Raw genomic sequence first — 24455 nt, 5'->3', positions numbered from 1 at the left:
ATGAATGGATAAATATGGAACCAACACATTTTTTGGCAAAAAAGTTGACGTAGTTTTTGTGTCCTAAAATACTATCCAACTGAGGGGCGGGGGGGGGGGGGGGGGGACTGTTTGATTCTCCCTCACCGCCCTCAACTGGAAATGAGCATAGTCATGAGGAACACAGCCATTTTATTGAATCACTGAAAGTCCTAATGATAACATGGACTGATTTTCTACTTCGTCACAATAATCTGAGGAAAATGTTCCCCAATGACAAGCTATTACTTTACTCTTGAGACAGCGTGCATTACTTAAATAATGCATTGAGCCTTGCACACAGATTTTCCACATGTCATGTGCTGCATCCTCATTTTCTTATCCATGTACCACTTTCAGAGTAGGGTGGATATATAACTTACTTGTCAAGTGTTGCCAACATATTTTTATTTGTTGTGTGGCAAATCTTCTGCCAGTAAGTACCTGAATAAAAATAAAAGTCTCCCACCACATTACACCGAATAGAGTTTGCTTGGCATATTCAGTCTCTAAACTCAACCAGCTATTTATCAGTGGCTGGCTACATACATCATTTGTGAGCACCATAGTCAAAATTGCTGTACAAGCACAGTTCACATATCTTGAAAAGCAAATAGTTTATTATTCATGGTACGCATTACTCCTCTTTCCTTGTTGCTGAATGCCATGTATCTTATAGGATGCCCCAAATCTCTTCAGATATGGCACCACCGTATTACTGCTCCAAAGTGGCAGTACCCTGAGACTGAATACCATATTTCATATAATGCTTCATGTTGTCAGTGATTCTTAATCATTCTATTTCACTCAGTTCATTCTCACATGCAGCAACCTTGCTTTTGTTCAAAAATTCCATAAATGCATACAAAATATAGAAGTTGATCAAGGTCAAAAAGTATTTGTTACATCCCTATCCATGATACAACCTCAAGTGCATGCATACTCTGGTACTTATGATATAGTTGTTTGTTTGTATCATTCTGCTTAAAAACTGCTTTATTATCCTCAGAATGGTAAGAATGGGAATGCAGTTTCTGCATTTGCAATTCAATGGCATTAGTTCCCATTTTTGCTTCATTGTACTTGAAATACAACAGTGTCATGTATACTATTCTGTTTGCTCTGCCTCCAGCTCCATAACCCATAATTATGCAACAGTTGTGTAATTGCATAATAATGTCATTATGATTCCCAAAACCAACATTAGTCTGGTTCTGCTTTAGAATATTATTCTTTAAATTTTTGTGTACATTCTTTTTACACTGTCCCTGAACCCCATGGTTTATCTCACAATTGATCTCCATTACAATTACACTGGAATTGTCCTATTTCACTTTTACCCTTGTTTTTTAAAGCAATTTTAAAAAACATTCCATGGAATGGAGAACAAGCATAAAGCTCTTGGGAACGCCTGGGAATCCCGATGTTCTCCCAGCCCAACCACAAAAAGCAGTCTGGGATTTCCTTTCTGGAGAACTGCAGGGAATCCTTCAGGAAGGCACAATGAAACCACACCCATGGTGCAGCAATCTTGCAACAAAGCAGACCGACTCCTTTACGCCTAAAGTGGTTACGAAAGCATATCAGGATAAGAGGTCATATCAGGCTATTTCAAGTGGGAAAAGAATAAATTTCAAAATAATCCAGAAGCAGTAACGCATAATGCAGCACCAGGAGAGCCAGAACATTATGCTTCAAAAGAAAAGATGCCGGATACATGGCAATTGCAGCACAACAAATATATTGTTTAGCATCGCTGAGAAACTAATGAGATCAAATGTCTAGTTTCTAAGTCTAGTTTCTATGAGAATTCTACAACAAACTATGATCCTGGGGTAGTGAAATGACTCGTTAGTTAGAATAGGGTTAGAAATATTTTGTATTTATCGGTGCAACAATCTTGTTATCAATTTTATTTAAACCTATATTTCCCATTTCCATTCCAGATTACACAAATGTAAGCCTAACAAATGTGAGCCCTTGGTAGTGCAACGGGTTAAACCCCTGAGCTGCTAAACTTGCTGTCTGAAAGGTCGGCAGTTCGAATCCAAGGAGCGGGATGAATTCCCACTGTTAACCCCAGCTTCTGCCAACCTAGCAGTTCGAAAACATGCAAATATGAATAGGTACCACTTTGGCAGGAAGGTAACGGCATTACATGCAGTCATGCCAGCCACATGACCTTGGACAACATGTCTACGGACAACATTGGCTCTTCAGCTTAGAAATGAAGATGAGCACCAACCCCCAGAATCAGACACGACTAGATTTAATGTCAGGGGGAAATCTTTACCTTTACCCTAAGCCTAACTAATGAAGATATTAATTTTAATTCTCACATTATTCTCACAAAATGGAAGATGAGAAGCCTTAAAGAATCCTCCGGCAGCAGTGTGAGAACTCACATCTTTCCCATTTGCAATTCAGACATTTAATGGCAGTCCCTGCCCTTTAATTTGACTACTATGCATATTGCAGCAATGCTTAGTGTAAAGCACTTTAGCATTTCAAACATAATTTCATGTTGGCATTTTCCCAAGTCACAAGAGGCACTGATGTTAGCAATGCTAGAAGGAAACGTTAATATTCTGGTTGAAATATTTTTTATACTGAATGTCCAATATTTCTGTCAACAAACACATCCTTATTAGAATGAAAATCCCCCAGTTGTTTTCTTGATTTGTCTATAGTATTTGTCACTTGAAGCTTGGAAATCTACTTTGCAGTAACAGGGAAATAACGAATTAAAGTGTTTTCAGTGAAGAATAGGGATATTTTAAATAACAAATTTCAGAGACTTGTCATTTACAGTGGGAGAATGATGCCACAGATGACATGTCTCTTGACGTCAGTGTGACTTCCGTATCTAATTTTCCTCATGAAATAATTTTGGTAGGGTAGAGCTGAAAATAGGAAGCTGTCAGATAGAAGGGATATACATTATTGTTCCTTTGTGAACACCGAAAAAGGTTAGCAGGATAAATTTAATCATCAATGCTATTTCTCTGATTAAAAATAGATTTTGGACTCATGAAGACTATATCCCACCTCATCTTTTATATTTTAGGCTAGAATGTGTACTGTGTCTTCTTCCAAAAATATGTCTCTGTTGTTTATCCTATCATTGTGGCACATTGTTCTGTAGCAGTGGTTGGAATACAAGATTTTGGCTGAATTTTTTATTTAGTTTTCTTTGATCACGTGAATGAACACCAGCCATTATGCCAACTCACCCTTTCCACTCAAACATTGCCTTTCCTCACTGTTCACAGCAAGCCTATGAGTGTAAAAGCAAGTGGAATTTACGGTGTAATGTATAATTCAGTCATATATGCAGATCTCAAAAAACAAAGAAATAGCCTTCATAAGAAATGAAGGACAGGGGAAGAGAGCAGGAAAGGACCTTGGGCAATCGCTTTCATTTAAGCTTCATCCAGGTGATTAAAAACATGTATCTGGTGACCTCTGGATTATTTTCTGATGCCTTGAAAATACCAGTGCCTTTGGAGTTGGTTAGATTCATACAAGGGTCAATTCTGTACATCTTGTATTTGCTGAACCCATTGAGAAGGAATTCCTGGTGGCCACCTCAACATTATACCAGCTATGTCAAAATAAACCAACAAAAACAGTCCAGGGGCAAAACAATGTCTGAGAGATTTAATTTTAAAAAGAAAATGAGCAAATGGCTGAAATTCAGCTGACATTGTTGTAGAATACTTACATTGTATGACCCACATTTTTATTTCCTATATTTCTATATGTAGGGTGGTCATGTTCCAACCTCTCTAATCCTAGCATCTAATTTGCACATCACTATTGTATGACACAAAGCCCCTAAAACAGGTTCTGTCCTCATAAACCCATCTTGCTTGAGATGACATCATCACTACCTAGTCCCTCTTATTATCACACAATGCATCTATGAATGCATGTTGAGAAAACTCAAAGCATGTTAACCTTAGTGTAGCTGCAGAGATGTAACTCCTCTGCGCATTCCTTGTCTTCATACATGAACTCCCTTTTTATTGTTTGTTCTAAGGTTCGGAGCTGCGCATTAAAACTATTGGTAGGCAGAGAATTGCAACAGTAACCAATCTATATATATATAAGGTAATGTGGTGTTTTACTGTGGAGTAAACAACAAAACCACTGAACACAATCTCACCAAATTTGGCCACAAAAGACATAGTCATCCAGTCTGTCTTTTTCAATCAAAAAAACCTAGAAAAATAGTCCAAATTACAGAGGATGCCTTTCTCCCCCTAACTGCCAGTTAGAAAGGTAGGCTCTGCTGCCTTTAGCCCCCCCCCCCTCCACGCGCTGCCTTCAGGCCCCACACCCTTCGTATCCTAGCAACTCCCTCAGCCAAAATGGTGCCCAGGGCAGAGGCAGAGTGCATTTAGGCCTCATCTACACTGTCTCTAAAATACAGATTATCCGATTTGAACTGGACTCAAGACCCTTCCCCACACCTATATAACCCAGAATGCCAAAGCAGATAATCCACAGTATCTGCTTTGAACTGGATTATCTTGAGTCCATACTGCCATATAATCCAGTTCAGTGTGGATTTTATACAGCTGTGTAGAAGGGGACTCATATAATCCAGTTCTAAGCAGATAATATAAGATTATAAATATAATATATACTAATACAGAATAATATAATCTCTAAAATCAGGACAGTAAATATAGAGCAACACTCTGAAAGCAGGGAAATCGGGAAATCCAGAAAGGAAACAATCAGGGCCAGCTAACACCTCCTAACAAAGGATTCCCCAGGCAGGAAGCAGCCAGGCTTTGTAGCTGCAAGGCCATTAAATACTAATCAAGGTGCCTAATTGCAGCATTCATACCTGCCGCACTGAGACTATTCATTGCCATTCAACCTGGCCAACCAAGGATTCCGCAAGGTAGAAAGCGGCCAGGCTTGCAACCAGCAAGGCTATCCAGTGCTATTCAACCTGGCCAACCAAAATTTCCCCTAGGTGAAAAATCCCCAGGCTTTGAAGCCACGAGGCTACTCCATCCCATTCAACCTGGCCTAGCAAGGATGTCCTATGTAGAAAGCAGCCAGGCTTTTAAGCTGCAAGACTATTCAGTGCAATTCAATCTGGCCAAACAATGATTCCCCTACAAAGAAAGTAGCCAGGCTTCAAAGTGGCTCTTTGATTGAGGGTGCTACTGCAGCTACTCCAGAAAATGGTCAGGTTTTGAGGCTGCAAGGCTATTCACTGCTATTCCACCTGGCCAACAAATGATTCTCATAAGCCACAGCAATGTGTGGCCAGGCACAGCTAGTGTAATACAAAGAAGGTATGGTCATGTTCCAACAATAATCCCCCCTTTCTGTTTTAACCATTAATATTATTGTTATCTATTTCCACATGGAAACAAGTTCTTCAAATGTCATTTCAAATTGATTTCTTATATTATTTCATATTAATATATTTATGATTACTGATGTTTTTATGCTTGAACTTATGGCAATGCACTGTGGATGTATTATTCGGGCTGGCACCTAGAGGTCAAGACAGAATTATTGCCTATTTTTACAACAAAAATAAGTATTTGTTGTAATGGTGGCAAGGAATTGACATGTCACAGATCAAAATAATGCTATGGGTACAGATTTTTTTGTGTGTGCAAAAAAGAAACAAGGGGAATGTTTTGCATACTCTGTAGCTGATTGATTTTTTAAAAACAATGTTCAGTTCCTTATATTTTCCTTGTAAACAATTTTTCTACCTTGGCATTTTTAATAAAAATGTAGTTTTTCATAAAGCAGTGGGATTTTAAAAATATTTCTGCTTGATATATGTTCCTTCAATGGGACCGCTTGCTGACCTATGAGTTATAGAAATTTCTCTTACATTTGTAAATTTGTTATATCAGAGCAATGTGACTTAACTACATTAAGTCAGTTTCATTTAAATTCACAGAATTTGCAAAACTATAGACAGAGATGTGGAATTCTCAGTATCATTTATGCAACTGCCCAGTGACCAAGCATATTTTTTTAAAAGGACATTTCAGGCAAACTTACTTTACATGTCTTGATTTAAAAGCACACTACAAAAAAAAAAGAACCCCACCCTCCTCTATATATGAGCTTCTTCTTTTTTTAAAAAAAAAAAATCCAGATGACAAAGCAACTTACAACTTTATGTTAAAGCTACATGAATAAATGCTCCATGCTTCACTTATTAGTAATATTTATAACCCCGTGTTGATGTTATGGCACCATAGCTTCAAATGTTGTTTGTTGACTGATGGCATCTGTCACGCCTTAATTTTAATCTCAAAGCTTAACTATGATTCACTCCTGAAACCAAGATGAACTTGCAAAACCCACATTCCTGGGCGCAATTATGAAGTCTGTGGAAATAACACACAGAACCATGATTATGCATTCCTTGGAAAATATTCCAGGATGTTGAGAGTGGCACAGGGGTTCTCTCCAGGTCATATAGAAGGATATGCACTGCCCCCTGCTGCCACTTCCATGCTCCCCACCACTTTCAGTGTTTCTCTTCCACCCTGTTCTGCCTGCATTTCCCTCAGCCTCTCCCATTCACCCAAAATTCCTTGCGTTATGGGGGAAGAAGCTCCTATCTCATGCCAAAGCAATGTGTGCTGAAAGGCTTTAAGGACCTTTTGGATTTCACAGTACTGGTGATCTTCGTAGCCAGCCACAGTACAATGTCTTCTTTTGGAGCTGCAGCTCCTCCTTTAATCTGAATCTTATGAAGACCAAGCCTATCTATACCACTGGACCACTTATTATGCAAGCTTGTTAATCTTAGTTTTATTTATACATGGAGAGCTCTAAATACCATAGAACTGGAGATGTCTAGAAAAGTCCTTTCTTTGGGCCTCCCATGCAACTGTATGATCAACCGGAGGTTCCAGCAGAAATTGATCATTTCTCTAGACACCACTAGGTCTTCCAAAATGGTTCTATACCCTGTTTGCCCCAAAATAAGACCTGCTCTGAAAATAAGACCTATCATGATTTTCATTTCTGAGGATGCTTGAAATATAAGCCCTATTACAAAAATAATCCCTAGATATAATTTATTTAAAAGGTCAGTTTTAGACTGTCCCTGAAATAAGACTGTCTCTGAAAACAAGCCCTAACACATCTTTTGGAGCAAAAATTAATATAAGTCCCTGTCGTATTTGGGGGGAAACAGAGTAGTATGCATCAGACAGAATCCCAAGACATAGTTCATTTCACGTCAAAAAAACAAAGCTCCAGATAATGCAACAATTCTATTACATGGAGCAACAATCATATTACATGAATGGATCCCTTGTTGTACTTTGTTTCTGGGCCCTTCCACACAGCCATATAACCCAGAATATCAAGGCAGATAATCCACAATATCTGCTTTGAATGGGATTATCTGAGTCCACACTGCCATATAATCCAGTTCAATGTGGATTTTATAAAACTGTGAGGAAGGGGTCTTAAAGGAAGGTCCTGCTGTGTTCAGTGGTACTTATTTTCAGGCAGGTATAAGAAGTATTACAAAATAGAATTACAGTGTTCCCTCACTACTTCGTGGTTCACTTTTTGAGGATTCGCTGTTTCGCAGTTTTTCAATCTATGTATATAAAAATGTAATGTGTGTTTTATTATGGAGTAAACAACAAAACCATTGAACCAAATCACACCAAATTTCACACTGCCTATAAAATACAGACTATCTGATTTGAACTGGATTATATGGCAGTGTAGACTCAAGGCCCTTCCACACACCTATATAACCCAGAATGCCAAGGCCCTATGTAGAAAGCGGCCAGGCTTTGAAGCAGCAAGGTTATTCAGTGCAATTCAAATTGGCCAAAAAACAATTTCCCCAGAACGCAAGTACCCAGCCTTCCAAGCAGCAAGCCTATTCCATTAAAATAGGAAATAATGCATTAAAATAATGCATAAATATTAAAATAAATATAGTGTCCCTTCGCGAATTTTCACTTATTGCGGGTGGTCCTGGAACCTAAGCCCCGCGATAAGTGAGGGAACACTGTACTTACACAAATCATTCACTGTTTACTGAGTTTCAATTTCAACATGATCTGTACTATAAGGATTTAGTACTATCAGTACTCAATGATTAGGTACGTGTAGCTACAAACTAAACCAAAACATGCCTGGAGAGCTACCTTTTAATTTTCTATGAGTACCATAGACCAGCAGAGCTGGGTCTCTATAAGAAAGAAAATGGAGGAAAAACTCATTTTTCCTTTCTTTTTGTAATGATAACAACTTCCCCTTCCCCTTTAGAGAAAAGAATATCAGGAGAAAAACAGCTTGATTTTACTAAGCTACAGTTTTGTTTTTTCAAATCAACCATAATGCAAGAAAGTGAACCCAAACTAAGTTTAAAAAAAACACAGGGAAGCATCTTTCAGTAGCTGTCTGTTATTTCTGTATCTTTTAATTCCTTAATTCACTTCCCTGTTCTTTCATTCCCCATTAGTTGACCCCAGAGGTTTTATTGATACAATTCTTGGTTTAAAGAATGACAAGAATTCAGATCAAACAAATCCAAACACAGCATGTATCGGTCTTATTCTGTCTGGAAAACTTACCGAAATATTTTTGTTTGCTTGTTCCTGATGTTTAATAGCAATTAAAGTGTGCCTTCTTACCTCTCACTGAGGAAGAGAAATTCAAAGCACAGAGTGAAGAATGCCTTAAAGCTCATGCTGTCTGCTGAAGCCGTGCATAGGAGACCTTTCATTTGTGTTCTGTTTTTATTTTATGACTCTGGAACATAATGGAGCTGAGTTACTTTAATTAACTGTACATTCTTGGGGCCTGAGGTGCCTGTAGAGGATTCACAGAATCTTTGTGCCAATATTAAGTACAGATCAACTTAGGGAAAGTAGATGAAACTGATGTGTGCTTTCCCCCCCTCGACCTATCCCAAAGGCTTGCAACAAACAAAGGAAAGGAGTCTCTCCAAGGCCATCATTTCAAGATGCTGTGAAACCTATCCGTAGTGTCAGTTTTGTTCATACTCTCACACACAGCCTTTCAGCTGGTAAAATTGTGGTCTCATTACTTCCTGAGGCCCAAGAACTGCCAGAAATGTGTTGACCTTCCAAGATATGTATTAATGCAACTTAACACAAGCTGTCCTGCTCTTCAGGATGGCCATTTGCCAAAAGGAAATTGTCAAGAGTGAGCAAAAAAGGTGCCTTCTAGTGTACACAGTAATGAAACAAACAATTTGGCTCTGTTTCCATGGTGCTGCCTCCTGGTTGTCTGCTTTGTTCAAAATACAATTAGGTCTTGTCTTATGTGAAATATTATTTACACAGAACTAAAGAACTTTGCATTTGACAGCTGCTTTTAATAGATTATTTGAAAATGCAGTCCTTGGAATATCTACTCAGATATAAGCTTTGAGATGAATGAGGATATTTGTAGTTATTTACATGAGGTTTTTTTTTCTGTGTCAGGAGTGACTTGAGAAACTGCAAGTCACTTTTGGTGTGAGAGAATTGGCTGTCTGCAAGGACGTTGCCCAGGGCACGCCCAGATGTTTTACCATTCTGTGGGAGGCTTCTTTCATGTCCCCGCACGAGGAGCTGGAACTGACAGAAGGGAGCTCACCCCACTCCCCGGATTTGAACCGCCAAATTTTCGGTCAGCTGTCCTGCCGGCACAAGGGTTTAACCCATTGCGCCACCGAGGGCTCCATTTACACAAGTGAAAAATGGAGATGGCTCCTACACCCAACATGATTGTGATTATGAAGAGGGGATTTTCTTCCTTCTCCATCATTTTCACAGGTATAATTGTCCTCCACATAATCCAGTGTGGGTATAGTCTTGATTGTTGGACAATAACTGGGGGGGGGGGGGGGGGTAAGATTCAAATCTATACTTAACCATTGAACCTCAATAGATGACCTTGGGAAAATCATATTCTCTCAGCCTCAGGAAGCCAAAGCATTCCCACTCTAGAAAAATGTTGACGTGTCTTCTACATCATGCTGTCTTTGAAGACTGACCAAAGTGACTTCTCAGTTTCTGCTTATATGCTCATAGGGCCAACCAATAATCAAACTGTCCTGGATGAAACCATGTTGAATATCTTCAGAGGCATTGGGATAAACTATGATGGAATAACTCATTTTCTTTAAAGCTTATTCAAAGGTAAACCTCTGGACCTTTGGAAGTTCACCCATCACTGATAGCACTTAGCAGACTAGATTATTTGCAGGCTAGTAGTTCATTATTCACATCACAATGACTCCAGCTGAATTTGTACTGAGTTAAAGTGAAAATGTGCTGTCACATTTGTCACAGTATAAATATTTGACCTTTCCATATGGAAAGAAAAAGCACTAGCTGCATGTGACAGTCTGATACCATTTGGCACAAACTCACCAGGAATGATCTGGCCCGCTTTATAACACTTTTCTTCTTCTATGTTAAATTCTGAAAGGGAACATAAAGTTAGTGGAGATTTTCCAGTGCCATTATTTCAAAGAAAAATCAGTCCCTATACTCTCAGGCAGTGCCATAATGCTTATAGAAGGACACACAAAATGTCCCAGAGATTAGGAAAACAACAAAATGCTCAGTATATCCACTGGAGTCCTAGCTGCTAATACTCAAATGATAGTAGACAAAACAATAATCTGTGGGCTTATTTTCTGCGTTTTCACTTACTCATAGAACTTGCTCCTGGAAGTGATTGTGGGCATCTCTCAGTCCTCCAACTTGACTTGGGGAAGACATTGACCTCTTGGGTTCAAGCATCTTTAAAGGCATTTGAAGAAGAAACAAAAGGAAAGTTGGGAGCAAATCAACAGCAGGAAATTGGGACTTCTCCCAGCCCTGGGAAGCATTGTTTTTAAGCCCCCTTTAACTAGACATTCCACAGATATATAAACCCCTCTTGCATCATTTCCAACATACCTCACACCCTCTGAGGATGCCTGCCATAGATGCAGGTGAAACGTCAGGAGAAAATGCTTATAGAACATGGCCATACAACCTGGAAAACTCACAGAACCCCCCTTTTTAGCTTCATGGGAAAATGCAGTTCAAAAACATAGAATTGAGTACTATCTATAGTTTCAGATATCCAGGACAGGTGATCGAATGTATTCCCCATCTACTGGTAGTTCTGGACTTAACACAAGTGGGAATACAGTATTAAGTCATGCAGTTTATTAGTGCATACTGAGCCTTGTGACTGTCACTTATAAGGATTTCAGTAACAAAATGGGGTGCCATCAGAATGGAAATTCGCAATCTTACAGTATCTCAAGCAATATGTTACAAGGAAGGGAACTGTTTTCAGGGTGTGTGTGTTTTTTTTAAAAATGTTCTAATCAAATACGAAGCTAGATTGCTCACTACTAATAGCCACACATACACACCATGTTATTGGGAACAGAAGTTATTTTGACTTCCTGAAAGCTATCTTTTAAATTACCGTAAGTAGACTTCCCACACAAGTTTTTAGGGAACACCTTTTTGTAAAATGTAAATCAGCATTCAAATTCTGCTTTATTTATTTATGTATGTATTTATTTATAACCCTTAAATAGCCTGAAAGGAGTAAAATCAGTTAACTCCCTGACCAATAGGACGAGGGCACATCTATCTGTAATGATTAAACCAGGAGTGGTAAAATGTGGTATATGGGTAATTTGTGAGCCCCAACTCCCCCCCCCCCCCCCCCGATCCTGTTGGACAGGTCAAGCCATGTACAACACACAGTATATTGCACTGTGCATACTGCCTGTTTATATGCTTCAAGCTATTGTTGTCAGATAGGGCCAAAAAAGAAATCTCATCAGAAATCCTCCTCCTGTACTAAGGTGAAGGGAAATATTTGTGTTGATCACATTTTTAAGAAAACTGACCTAATTCACACTTTCTGGACAAATCAAACAGAATACTGATATTCGTAAGATGGTCAATTTCTCTGAATTTACAAATGTAATATATGGCTGATACATTGTTAACAAAAGTCAGTATTATAGCAAAAATGTATAGAAAATAGCACTTATTGGAGATATTTGTGTACAAAATGCACATATATTAAGAAACTGGATGGAAATAAAATACTGTTTTTCTGTTATTTCATTGTTTTGTTCAGCTTGCAGACTGGTGAGGAAACTTGACAGAACAAACAAGACTGAATGCATGCATACAAAAATGACACTGGCTGGAAATAAATATGTTCATCTCTAACCAGCAAATCATTTAAGGACAACAGAAGGCACACCATGGCTGGTGTTATTCATAGTAGCAAGGGACAAAAAGATTTTTTGTGGCTGTTCCACAACTGTGAAATCCCTTTACTCTAATGATCCATCAAAGGAAGTTTGAACCCTGATTATTTTCCAGCACTAGGTCCTTATATCACCTTGCTTTTCATAACTTGTGATATGATGAATTTAATATATATCATCATGCCGATTTAGCCATCGAACTTCAGCACCATGTCACCTCCACAAACATCTAAAATATATTCTTGTTGAGGATCACCGCAACCTAGCTGTCACCATCAAACTTAATGTGTGTATGAAAAATAGTCCTTGTATTCATACACATTTTATAATGTTTCAAAAGAGCCTTTCTTCTGAAAAATGGTAAAATATAGTGTAATTGAATGTTTATTAATAGCTAAAGAATAATATTGTCCTGAAGGATTTGTTGCCATTACAAAAAACAAGTATAAGAACATAGCTTGACTATCATGGTAATACACAAGGTACACATCATGACAACTATTTATGAACAATACATATATATATTTGTATGCGAGTCAAATATTAGAATTGAGATACCACCACCACTCCATTTGTGTAAGACTTTACATTCTTCACTCTTGTTTTTAAGACAGTTATGAAATCTATAAACTTTGATCATATAATGTTAAATATTTGTAACATTTTCAATTATAATGAAAGCTAAAGCTTGGTTTCTTGTCTGACATGACCTGAAATTATTTACAATCTGATTCCAAGAAGTTTCCTAGCAAAGGTAATTCTTAAATTGTTCTATTACATTATAAAAAAGAATTAAGAAAGCTATTCCTGTTTTCTGATAGAAAGCCAAGCAGTAAACTGTGTGTTGTTGTTTTTTTCTAGGAATAAAAATTTAAGTTCCCCTCTTCCTCCTTAGTCACAATAATAAAAGCCTGTGAATTTACAGTCCAATTTAGACAAATTATTTGCATGATGGAAAAACTACACTTTTTTGTCTATAAGCATGCCTGTACTATGATATAAACCAATATGGAAGGGCATATTAGGACAACAGATGTTGTTTATTGCTACAACAACCATCCCACCAGTTATTTTTATTGACATTTCATTGGAACTGATAAGAGATAAATTAATCCAGAACCCATAATTGTAGGCACTTAGCCTTCCTTAAAAGAAAGTCATCATAGAGTAATAGTTTGAGATTTGGACTAGAACTCAGGGCCTGTCGGGCTTCTTACCGGAGATGTCCAAACGACACCTCTGGTAAAAGCAAATTAATTCGGAATAACCATGGTTATTCCAAATTAATTAAATATCTCTTTAGATCTGGGTCTTCCTGAAAGGTCTAATGGGGTATTGGGCCTGTGGGGACTGGCTACCAGGTTTCCACAGCCATTTTGCACTTTTGGGCACCCACCCTCTCCCCACGCTGAAGCAGATTTCTTAAACCCACTTTGGCGCGGGTTTAAGCCCTATGTGGAAGCGCCCTCAGTGAGACTACAATTCAAATCCTGGTTTTGCCATAAAGACTTACTGTGTGATCTTGAACACATACATAAGATCAAAATGGCTACTACAAGAGACGTAACTTTTTCAGGGCTGACTCCCAAACTAGGGAACCCTTCCTGCTTGTTAGGTTCTTTTTCTTCCCAACTTGTTTTTTCTGTTTATTCCAGCTGTGTTTCTAGCCAACTAGCTTCTGCTGTTTTTGTTTTTTATCTTACAGTTTTAAAACAGCTAACTGCTGGAGGCTTCCATGCTGCTGTCTTTTTCATCGCTTGATTATTGTATGTTTTACTGTTTTAAAGGAATATATATATATATATATATACACACACACACACATATGTTTATATTTTTGCTGTACTTTCACTTTCAAAGCTTTAGAATAAAAATACTCAGATACAAGTAGTACATTAAAGTAAACTGGTGATAATATTTCCTAAATCATAGAACTTTGAAATAAATATGGATAAAATCACATTTGTTTTCGTTAGTACATTTGTAGGCACAGTGACTCCTTTCTCAGGTCAGAGGCAACATGTCTTGAAAGAGATTTCCACCATGCAATGATATGCTTCTCGAATGCATTGGTTCTTTCATTCATCCTTTAATGTTGCCTTTTCATTCACATCCTGTCACATCTATTCTTGGTAAAATTAGTTTCTTAGAGAAATAAGATAGGGACAACTCTGAATGTAATGAAAAGTATCAATGTGATTTGGAGTGTCAAAATATAGCTAATTCATGAGAAGGCAGAAAAATCAAGTCTCTTCAGTAACGTAATAAATCAAATTGATTTTAAAACTTTGGGGACAACTGATATATAATTTGGCAGTCATGGCAGTTCTAGAGAAACTTACTTACTAATCCTTTATAACAAGGACGAGACAGAGTAATGTGTACCTCTAGCTGAAGGTTTTTTGAAGCAGATATGAAATGACGGCCTGCAATTTAAGTGTGAATTTCCAATTCCTGGTGGGGGTTCTGAAAAGCAAAGAAAGGTAACCTGATATCTCATACTGACTTTTTTTGTTTCAATAGGAAAGATGCATATTAAAGAATATAGATTTTTTTAACTACTGACTAATAGTTCTGAACATATTATTCTGATCCTTTTGCACCTTCATTGACTTACAATCTGGTTCTAAGCTTGCAATGTTAGTGAGGAGTCCATTCCAAGAATTCTTCACATAAAAAGTTTTTCACATACAATCTAGAACCCTTTTTCAAAGAAGAAATTTTGCTGGTAAGGTCCCCTCCCCCAACTGAAAGGCCACTGAAAGCAGGGCAGACTGTATAGCCAAACTCTCCCTGTTCCAGGGTTGTTGTATGTCTTTCGGGCTGTGTGGCCATGTTCCAGAAGCATTCTCTCCTGATGTTTCACCCACATCTATGGCAGGCATCCTCAGAGGTTGTGAGGTATGGAGAAAACTAAGCAAAGAGGTTAATATATATCTGTGGAAAGTCTAGGGTGAGAGAGGTCAGTGTGAATGTTGTGTAGTTAATCACTTTAATTAGCATTGAAAAGCTTATCTGCTGTCTTCTTCCTGCCTCTGGGGCATCCTTTGTTTAGAGTCGTTAACTGCCCTTGGTTGATTCATGTCTGGAAATCCTCTGTTTTCAGAGTATTGCTTTTTATTTACTGTTCTGATTTTTGAGTTTTTTAATACTGGTAGCCAGATTTTGTTCATTTTCATGGTTTCTTCCTTTCTGTTGAAGTTGTCCACATGCTTGTGGATTTCAATGGCTTCTCTGTGTAGTCTGACATGATAGTTGTTAGAATGGTCCAGCATTTTTGTGTTCTCAAATAGTATTCTGTGTCCAGGCTGGTTCATCAAATGCTCTGCTATGGCTGATTTCTCTGGTTGAATTAGTCTGCAGTGCCTTTCATGTTCTTTGACTCTTGTTTGGGCGCTGCGTTTGGTGGTTCCTATGTAGACTTGTCCACAGCTGCATGGTATCCGGTAGACTCCTGCAGAAGAGAGATGATCCCTCTTGTCCTTCACTGACCGTAGCATTTGTTGGATTTTCTTCGTGGGTCTGTAGATAGTTTGTAGGTTGTGCTTCTTCATCAGCTTCCCTATGCGGTCAGTAGTTCCCTTGATGTATGGTAAGAACACTTTTCCTCTGGGTGGATCTTTGTCTTGACTCTCATGGCTTGTTCTTGGTCTTGCAGCTCTTCTGATGTCTGTGGTGGAGTATCCATTGGCCTGTAGAGCCCAGTTTAGGTGGTTGAGTTCACCTTGGAGGAGGTGAGGTTCACAGATTCTTTGTGCACGGTCTGTCAGGGCTTTGATTGTGCTTCTTTTTTGACTTGGGTGATGGTTGGAGTTTTTATGAAGGTATCTATCTGTGTGTGTAGGTTTTCTGTAAACTGTGTGGCCCAATTGTTGATTGGGTTTGCGGATGACCAGAACATCTAGAAATGGCAGTTTTCCTTCCTTTTCTTTTTCCATGGTGAATTGGATGTTTGGGTGGATGCTGTTAAGATGGTCCAGGAACTTGCTGAGTTCTTCCTCTCCATGGCTCCAAATTGTGAAGGTGTCATCTACGTATCTGAACCAAACAGTTGGCTTTTTTGGTGCTGTTTCTAGGGCCTGTTTTTCAAAGTATTGCATATAGAAATTTGCTACTACTGGGCTGAGAGGGCTCCCCATGGCCACTCCATCCTTCTGTTCATAGAATTCAGTGTCCCACTGAAAGTAGCTAGTGGTGAGGCAATGGTGAAACAGGGCTGTGATGTCTTCTGGGAAGTTTTGTTTGATTAGTGTGAGGGTGTCAGCTACTGGGAGTTTGGTAAAAAGGGACACCACATCAAAGCTGATCAGGATGTCCTTGGTGCTTAGATTGAGGTTGCTGATCTTTTCTATAAAGTGTGTAGAGTCCTTGATATAATGTGCAGTGAGCCCAATGTGGGTTTGTAGCTGTGTAGCCAGAAATTTTGCCAGGTTGTAAGTCGGCGATCCAATGGCACTTACAATGGGTCTGAGTGGGATGGAGTCCTTGTGGATTTTGGGGAGTCCATAAAGCCTGGGTGGGAGGGCTTCTGATTTGCACAGCTGTTGGCGTATGTCAAAGTTAATGGAGGAGTTCTTGATTAGAGTGTTCGTTTTTCTGGTGATTTTGTTCGTAGGGTCTTGTTTCAGTTTCTTGTAAATTGTGGGATCTAGAAGTTGTCTGATTTTTTTTCTTTGTATTGTTTTGTTTCCATGATTACTGTGGCATTCCCCTTGTCAGCTGGAAGAATGATGATTTCAGGATCTGAGTTGAGATCTTTGATGGCCTGTCTTTCTTTTCTCGTTATGTTGCTGGGGGGGGGGGGGGGGGAGTTTTGCATTTCTCAGGATCCTTGCTGTTTCCATTCTTACCTCCTCTGCTTCTTCCTCAGGGAGCTGGTAAATTGCTGATTCAACATTGGCAATGATGTTTTCTACTGGGATCCTGGTGGTGGTGACTGCAAAATTTCCTCCTTTTTCTAGAATGGATACTTGGTCTTCAGTGAGTTGTCTGTCTGTCAGGTTGATGATGGTCCGTGATTTATCCAGTTCTGGCTTTGGCTGTTGCTTACGGCATTTGTCAAATTTTTGTTTTTGTCTCTTGGTGTGGAGAACCATGTCTTTCTCCATTTTCTTGTAGGTAAGGCTGTCTATTTTATCCCAGTCCTGGGTATTCATCTTTTGTCTGATGTTGATATGGAGGTGCAGCAGTTCTTTGTCTGTGTTTGCGAGTTCTTTACGGATGGTGTGGATTCTCTCTCTCAAGAGGTTGTGTTCCAGGCGGTTGTAAAAGCGACGAGCCTGTGGTGTTTTGAAGGTCCTTTTGGCTGCAAGAAATTGTGGGATGGTATCTGTGTCTCTGCAGCGTAGAAGGAAGGTCAGGGAGCACAGCAGATGTGCTTTCCTGGTCCTTAGTTTTTCCAATCTCCGTGTGTCTTGGAACAATTTCTCCCCGTAGAGATGTTCAATGTGTTGTCGAAGGCTTTCATGGCCGGGATCACAGGGTCAACAATTGGGCCACACAGTTTACAGAAAACCTACACACACAGATAGATACCTTCATAAAAACTCCAACCATCACCCAAGTCAAAAAAGGAGCACAATCAAAGCCCTGACAGACCGTGCACAAAGAATCTGCGAACCTCACCTCCTCCAAGGTGAACTCAACCACCTAAACTGGGCTCTACAGGCCAATGGATACTCCACCACAGACATCAGAAGAGCTGCAAGACCAAGAACAAGCCATGAGAGTCAAGACAAAGATCCACCCAGAGGAAAGGTGTTCTTACCATACATCAAGGGAACTACTGACCGCATAGGGAAGCTGATGAAGAAGCACAACCTACAAACTATCTACAGACCCACGAAGAAAATCCAACAAATGCTACGGTCAGTGAAGGACAAGAGGGATCATCTCTCTTCTGCAGGAGTCTACCGGATACCATGCAGCTGTGGACAAGTCTACATAGGAACCACCAAACGCAGCGCCCAAACAAGAGTCAAAGAACATGAAAGGCACTGCAGACTAATTCAACCAGAGAAATCAGCCATAGCAGAGCATTTGATGAACCAGCCTGGACACAGAATACTATTTGAGAACACAAAAATGCTGGACCATTCTAACAACTATCATGTCAGACTACACAGAGAAGCCATTGAAATCCACAAGCATGTGGACAACTTCAACAGAAAGGAAGAAACCATGAAAATGAACAAAATCTGGCTACCAGTATTAAAAAACTCAAAAATCAGAACAGTAAATAAAAAGCAATACTCTGAAAACAGAGGATTTCCAGACATGAATCAACCAAGGGCAGTTAACGACTCTAAACAAAGGATGCCCCAGAGGCAGGAAGAAGACAGCAGATAAGCTTTTCAATGCTAATTAAAGTGATTAACTACACAACATTCACACTGACCTCTCTCACCCTAGACTTTCCACAGATATATATTAACCTCTTTGCTTAGTTTTCTCCATACCTCACAACCTCTGAGGATGCCTGCCATAGATGTGGGTGAAACGTCAGGAGAGAATGCTTCTGGAACATGGCCACACAGCCCGAAAGACATACAACAACCCTGTGATCCCGGCCATGAAAGCCTTTGACAACACATCTCCCTGTTCCCATTCACCTACTGCTCTGTGGAAGGATGTCTAATTAAAAGGAATACTTTCATGTTGGGACACAGGCTGTCCACATTGAGCTCCCAAAAGCAGCCTGCTTCCCCCAGTGCCAAATTCAGAAGGAAGACCAACTGCATGCAGTCATATATCTCTCTTCACCATGAAAGAAATTCATCACTTTCCTCTGCCAAGAGAAATGTAGTCATGCTTATGTCATTTCTCTCAGCAGAGAAGTGAGCTCCTTTCTCTGTTGAGAGAAGCACATCAATGCTTGTATCATGTCTGTCTGTAGAGCAAGGAGTCCATCTCCTTCCTCTGCCAATAGAAACTCAGAAGTTTATTTTACTTCTCTTCGCAGAGGAAAAAGACAAATTCTTTCATCTGTTGAATGAGGCACAGTGAGACTTGCATCATGTATCTCCTCAGAACAAGAACTCTATCGCCTTCCTCTGCCAAAAGAAGGTCAGTGGAATTACTGTTACTTCTCATGGCAGAGGAAAGAGATAAACTCTTTCTGGGTTTCTGCTGTTTCTCTCCTTCCTTTACGACTTAATGTAATTTACAGAGCTGCTGTTCTGAGCAACACCTCAAGAGGTATCTAGAGGGGAACTTGAGGGCCCCGGGCTATGAAATGTTCAACCAAAAGCAGGAGAAAGAATTCTGTGGCTAATGGTCTGCATGCAGTGTGTGGGGTTGTGTCCCATGTGACCCATGCTCTCCCTAGCCTTCTACCTGCTGTTTATTTTAAAAATGTCTGAAAATAACCTTTTTTGGGTCTAAAATATACTCTAGGGAATATGTGGGCCCATAAATGCTTTTTTTGGGGGGGGGGGATCCACACTACAGACAGCAAAAATGAGATCCAAGAATGACTGGAATTGACTTGTGGAAAGCAAAGCTCACTTCTGATAACCTTGATGAGTCTTGCTGATGTGGCCCTATTAAAAGTCTGAAGGTGAATAAAATGCCCCTCTGACCATCATCTTACTCCATTCCCTCCTGTCTTTCCCTGTCTTCTGATATGGCCAGCCATCCCATGCCCTTTCTGTGACGAGATACATCTTTCTGCTGCTTTCTGCTATTTGGAGATGGGTAACGCCCGACTCCCGAAGACAGCTTTTGGGCTCCATTTCCATGCACTGCAGAAATGGAGCCCCATAGATCCCACTGGAAGTGCCCTTATGTCATGTGATAGCCCCCCATAGGACTCCCATGGGGCTCCATTTCTGAAGTGCATAGAAACAGAACCCTAAAGCCATGGGATGAAATCCCAAATTAAAGTTTGTAATTCAGTATTGAATCTGATCTGTCAATTACTTTGGGTATCTCTTGGACAAGCACCTTGCTAACATGGTATATTTCATGCCATGCAGGCTGTTATCCCATCTTGTCACCTGACATATGCCTTGGTTATGGAAATAAAATAAATTTATTATGCATATTCTCCAGAGGCAGCAAGCTTTTCCTTCAGAAGGCTATTACAAGACATAGTTGGATAAAATCTCTATTATTTGCTTGTAGAGGTTTTAATAATTCTTGCACCAATTAGAAAGCTGTCTGGAACCAACCATGCAATTGAAGGCTTAACGGGCAAGAGGAAAAGAACTGGAAATCCTCCAGATTCTAAAAACAGGGAAATAGGTCTATGTCAGGTTTCATCATAATGTTTGAGAATAAAAACAATCATTTTTGGTTTAAAATCACATACATCTCTCCTAGTTTTGACCCGATGTCTCACAAACCATGTAAAGTGAAGGCTAAGGAAAGCTTATACATTTCTTCTGCATTAGAGCAAGCATTTTCCAGTTGTACTAGTCACTACTATTACATTTAAGCAAACAGCTTGCCTTCAGAGATGCCATATACTAACATCTGTCCATTTCAATGGTCATAGCTGAATTTCTTTTCAGCATTCACAACCTCCTAGTCAATGTTCCTAAATATAAGAAAGTTTCTGTCTCCAACATCTCTTTCATGCCTTCTGACTTGTAAATAAGCCCATTAAACATTATTTTTTAAAGTTTGATTTATGGATGATTATATGGCTTCAATAGTATTAGTAAGTCCCAACCAGACCCATTGAACCAGTTGCTGAATGGGGAATGAATGCATAAGAAAGCCCAACTGATTTGGTGGTTCTACTCTTTTTGGGTGCTAACAGACTGGAACTATGTGAAAATCAATTTTAGATTTAATTGTTCCAAACATTACTTTTCAAAGAGTAGAGTGTGTCTTAAAGTTAATCTTTTGGGGAATGACAGGTTATCCAATAAAAGAGATGCCTATCTCCTGTTCTGCTGTCTTATCAATTTTAAACTTAATATATGAAGCAACCGGAAGTATCCTAATATTTTCAGGTACTTTGCAGAAAACAACTCTAGGGAGTGATAGCTACTATAATGGCAAATCCTTTTTCAAAGACTACTTTTAAACACTCCACATGTGAAATCTTAAATGGATTCAGGGAGATTTGATGCCTGTCAACCATAAATATTATGCTCAACAATAAATGCTTTGAATATTAAAAGTCAACCAAGGCATTAAAATCTAATCTCTCTCTTGTGATGCCTTGGTGCTCTTATGAAACCTAATTCCTTGGATTTGGCAGGATTCTTTTTATATTTATTTTGCCTCAACCTGACTTGTTGAAAGAAGAAATATTTCAGCGGGATTTGAACAACAATAAATATACAGCTAACCCTGTGCTCAAACCTAGAGTTGAGGCTGACTGAACAACAGAAAATTTCCATCAACTTCAAGTGACAGATCTAAGAAGCAGTGCCTCTAAGTTACCAGTGCCTCTAAGTAGACCAAAAAAAATAAAAAAAGATTAAGCTGCTACATTGGTAGCAGCTCAACAAAATTGCTCCTTAGGCTGGTTCTCCATAAGGCAATGTGAACTCAGCCCCCCTGGAGAAGTTAAATAGGAGAACCTCATCCTGCACCATGAAGATTTGCTACATCTGGAAGACCCCTCCCCATTCTTTGTTACCCATTGTAAGCCAAATGGTAGCCCTACCAGATAGTCTCTTGGAACAAAAAAGTGGCAAATACAGTTCTCTGAAAGAGACACTTGCCAGTGCCTCACTCTGAGGCCATCTCCATTGAAACACTGGATAGATGGGTACTCTAGAGAGTCCTACCAGTTAAATTCATGAGAGTAGATGGTGCCGTTCCACTTGTGGAGGCCACTCTCCTTTTGCAATTAAAGTCACATAAGGAGCAACTGATGTTCTTCTCTTAAGATGAATATGAGACTTTGCTTTGAGAGGATCCTTCCTGAGAGCAAACCCATATGGGTGAAATGGCCTAATACACCTGTAGCATAGTGTGCAATATCACTAAACACACTATATGAACTGAATAAATATTTTGCCCTAGTAAAATCTACTGTATATAATGAACTACTAGCAAGTGAAGCCCAAATACCTGTCTACTCCCTGTCTTCTACCATAATTTTCTGCAGGGCGAAATCAAACACATTTGTCCCCTTGCATATTTCTTATCTTTCCGGTAAATATCAAAATTGCTACCTTTTGAAAGTGAAGAGCCATGATAAAATTCTCATAATCAGGAGGAATCACATTCTCCTCTGTTTGATGGCATTAGGTTGACAAAGTCTACACCACATCTTATTATTTTCCACTACAATCTCCTTTAAAATTATGGGTTGTTTTTTTCAGTTTTCCCCCAAACAAATTGGATCAAGATCTTGAGAGAAATAACTTCTAAAAATAGAGCAGTAAACTAATGTTTAGGGCTTCTTTATCAAGAACACATTTTTGGCTGGTGGGCTTTATTATTATTAAATAGGGCAGGAACTGATAATATTGACTTTTTTTTTTACCAGATTGTGGTTCAAGCAGACATATTAGGAAATAAACACCTGCTAAAACTAATCCAGAATAAACTCCCTGGAAGCTGTTTGCCATATAATTATGAACCTGACAAATATGTGTCCAAAAGACTACAGCGTAACTGTCATGACAAAGACTGTTTATTTATTTATTTATTTATTTATTTACAGTATTTATATTCCGCCCTTCTCACCCCGAAGGGGACTCAGGGTGGATCACAATGCACATATACATATGACATACAGACAGAGTCAGAGACAAAGACACAGAGGCAATTTAACATTTTCCAGCTTCCGGTTTCATGAGGGTATGCTCGATTCCGGCCAAAGGGGGAGTCCTTGATGGATTACTTCCTCATTTTTCCGCATGCTGCTGATTTTTATGGTGTCGTAAATTAGTTAAATTAGCCTCCCCGCATAAGCGGTACCTAAATTTCCTACTTGATAGACACAACTATCTTTCGGGTTGCTTAGGTCAGCAACGAGCAGGGCTATTTTAATGATCGGGCACTCATTCCAACCTGGGCTGGCCTTGAATTCATGACCTCTCCGTCAGTAGTGATTTATTGCAGCTGGCTACTAAGCAGCTGCGCCACAGACCTGCCCACATTGAGCTCAAGGATATCCTAATTGAAAAGTACATCAACTTTTAGCCAACATGGAATCTTTTCACAAATAATACATAATAATACTTTTGAAGAAAATGAATCCTGATCCAAATCTGCTGAAAATTAATTCCTTTGGTGGGTTCCAAATAGGCACTGAAGAGAATATCCAGAACTCTAGATGTGACTACCTATTATAGAAAGCCACAGATAACAGTCATTTTTATAATATAAATTCTTGCAGTGAGGATTGAATTCATTATACTTTTTGTCTAATATTTTCAAAGTCCACATTTGTAGCTCTGTGATGACAGTTTAATGAACCATTGTAACTCCTTGGCTGTCAAGGGTGAATGTAACAATATTGAGTCAGTAAAATATATCAAGAAAAATGCAATAGTCTAAATCTAATGTTATACTAATGCTGCAGTGCCCACATCTCCTTTGGTGGGTTCCAAATAGGCACTGAAGAGAATATCCAGAATGTATTGTAAAATAGGAGGAGAGGAATCTAGCAAAAACTTTTAAGACTGATCTATTTTAGAACGGGTTTTCTTGGACACCAAGGTGCACTGTTAGAGTTAGAGGCACAGATTTTAAAACATAATCATACAGTTTTAGAAGTGGGATAGAAATGTGATGGGATATAGAAAGGTGCAAACTGAGACTCTGATCAGAAATCATCAACGTACTGTGTATGATGATACAGGTCTTTCAAAATGCTGGTGAATTTTTTTAAAAGACATAATTAAATTAAACCAAGAGATTTTTTATTATATTTGGGGGATTGCATAATGCTTTGAGCATTGGACTATAGTTCTGGAGATGAAGATTTGAATCCTCGCTTGGGCATGAAACCCATGGGTTGATCTTGGGCAAATCACCCTCAGAGGAAGACAACAGCAAACCTCTTCTAAACAAATCATGCCAAGAAAGCCCTGTGATAAATTGTCTTCAGATCACCACAGGCTGAAAATGACTTGAAGGCAGACAACAACTAATTTAATGGTTTCAGATTAATGAAGATTAGCTTATTGCCTGTTGTATTGGTGTCTTCTCAGATGTCACTATTTTGCAGTCTTGTCATGAACTGGGACGG

The sequence above is a fragment of the Anolis carolinensis genome, chromosome 3 (assembly GCF_035594765.1).
Source record: "Anolis carolinensis isolate JA03-04 chromosome 3, rAnoCar3.1.pri, whole genome shotgun sequence".
Taxonomy (NCBI): Eukaryota; Metazoa; Chordata; class Lepidosauria; order Squamata; family Dactyloidae; genus Anolis; species Anolis carolinensis.
This window is presented reverse-complemented; position numbering follows the sequence as displayed.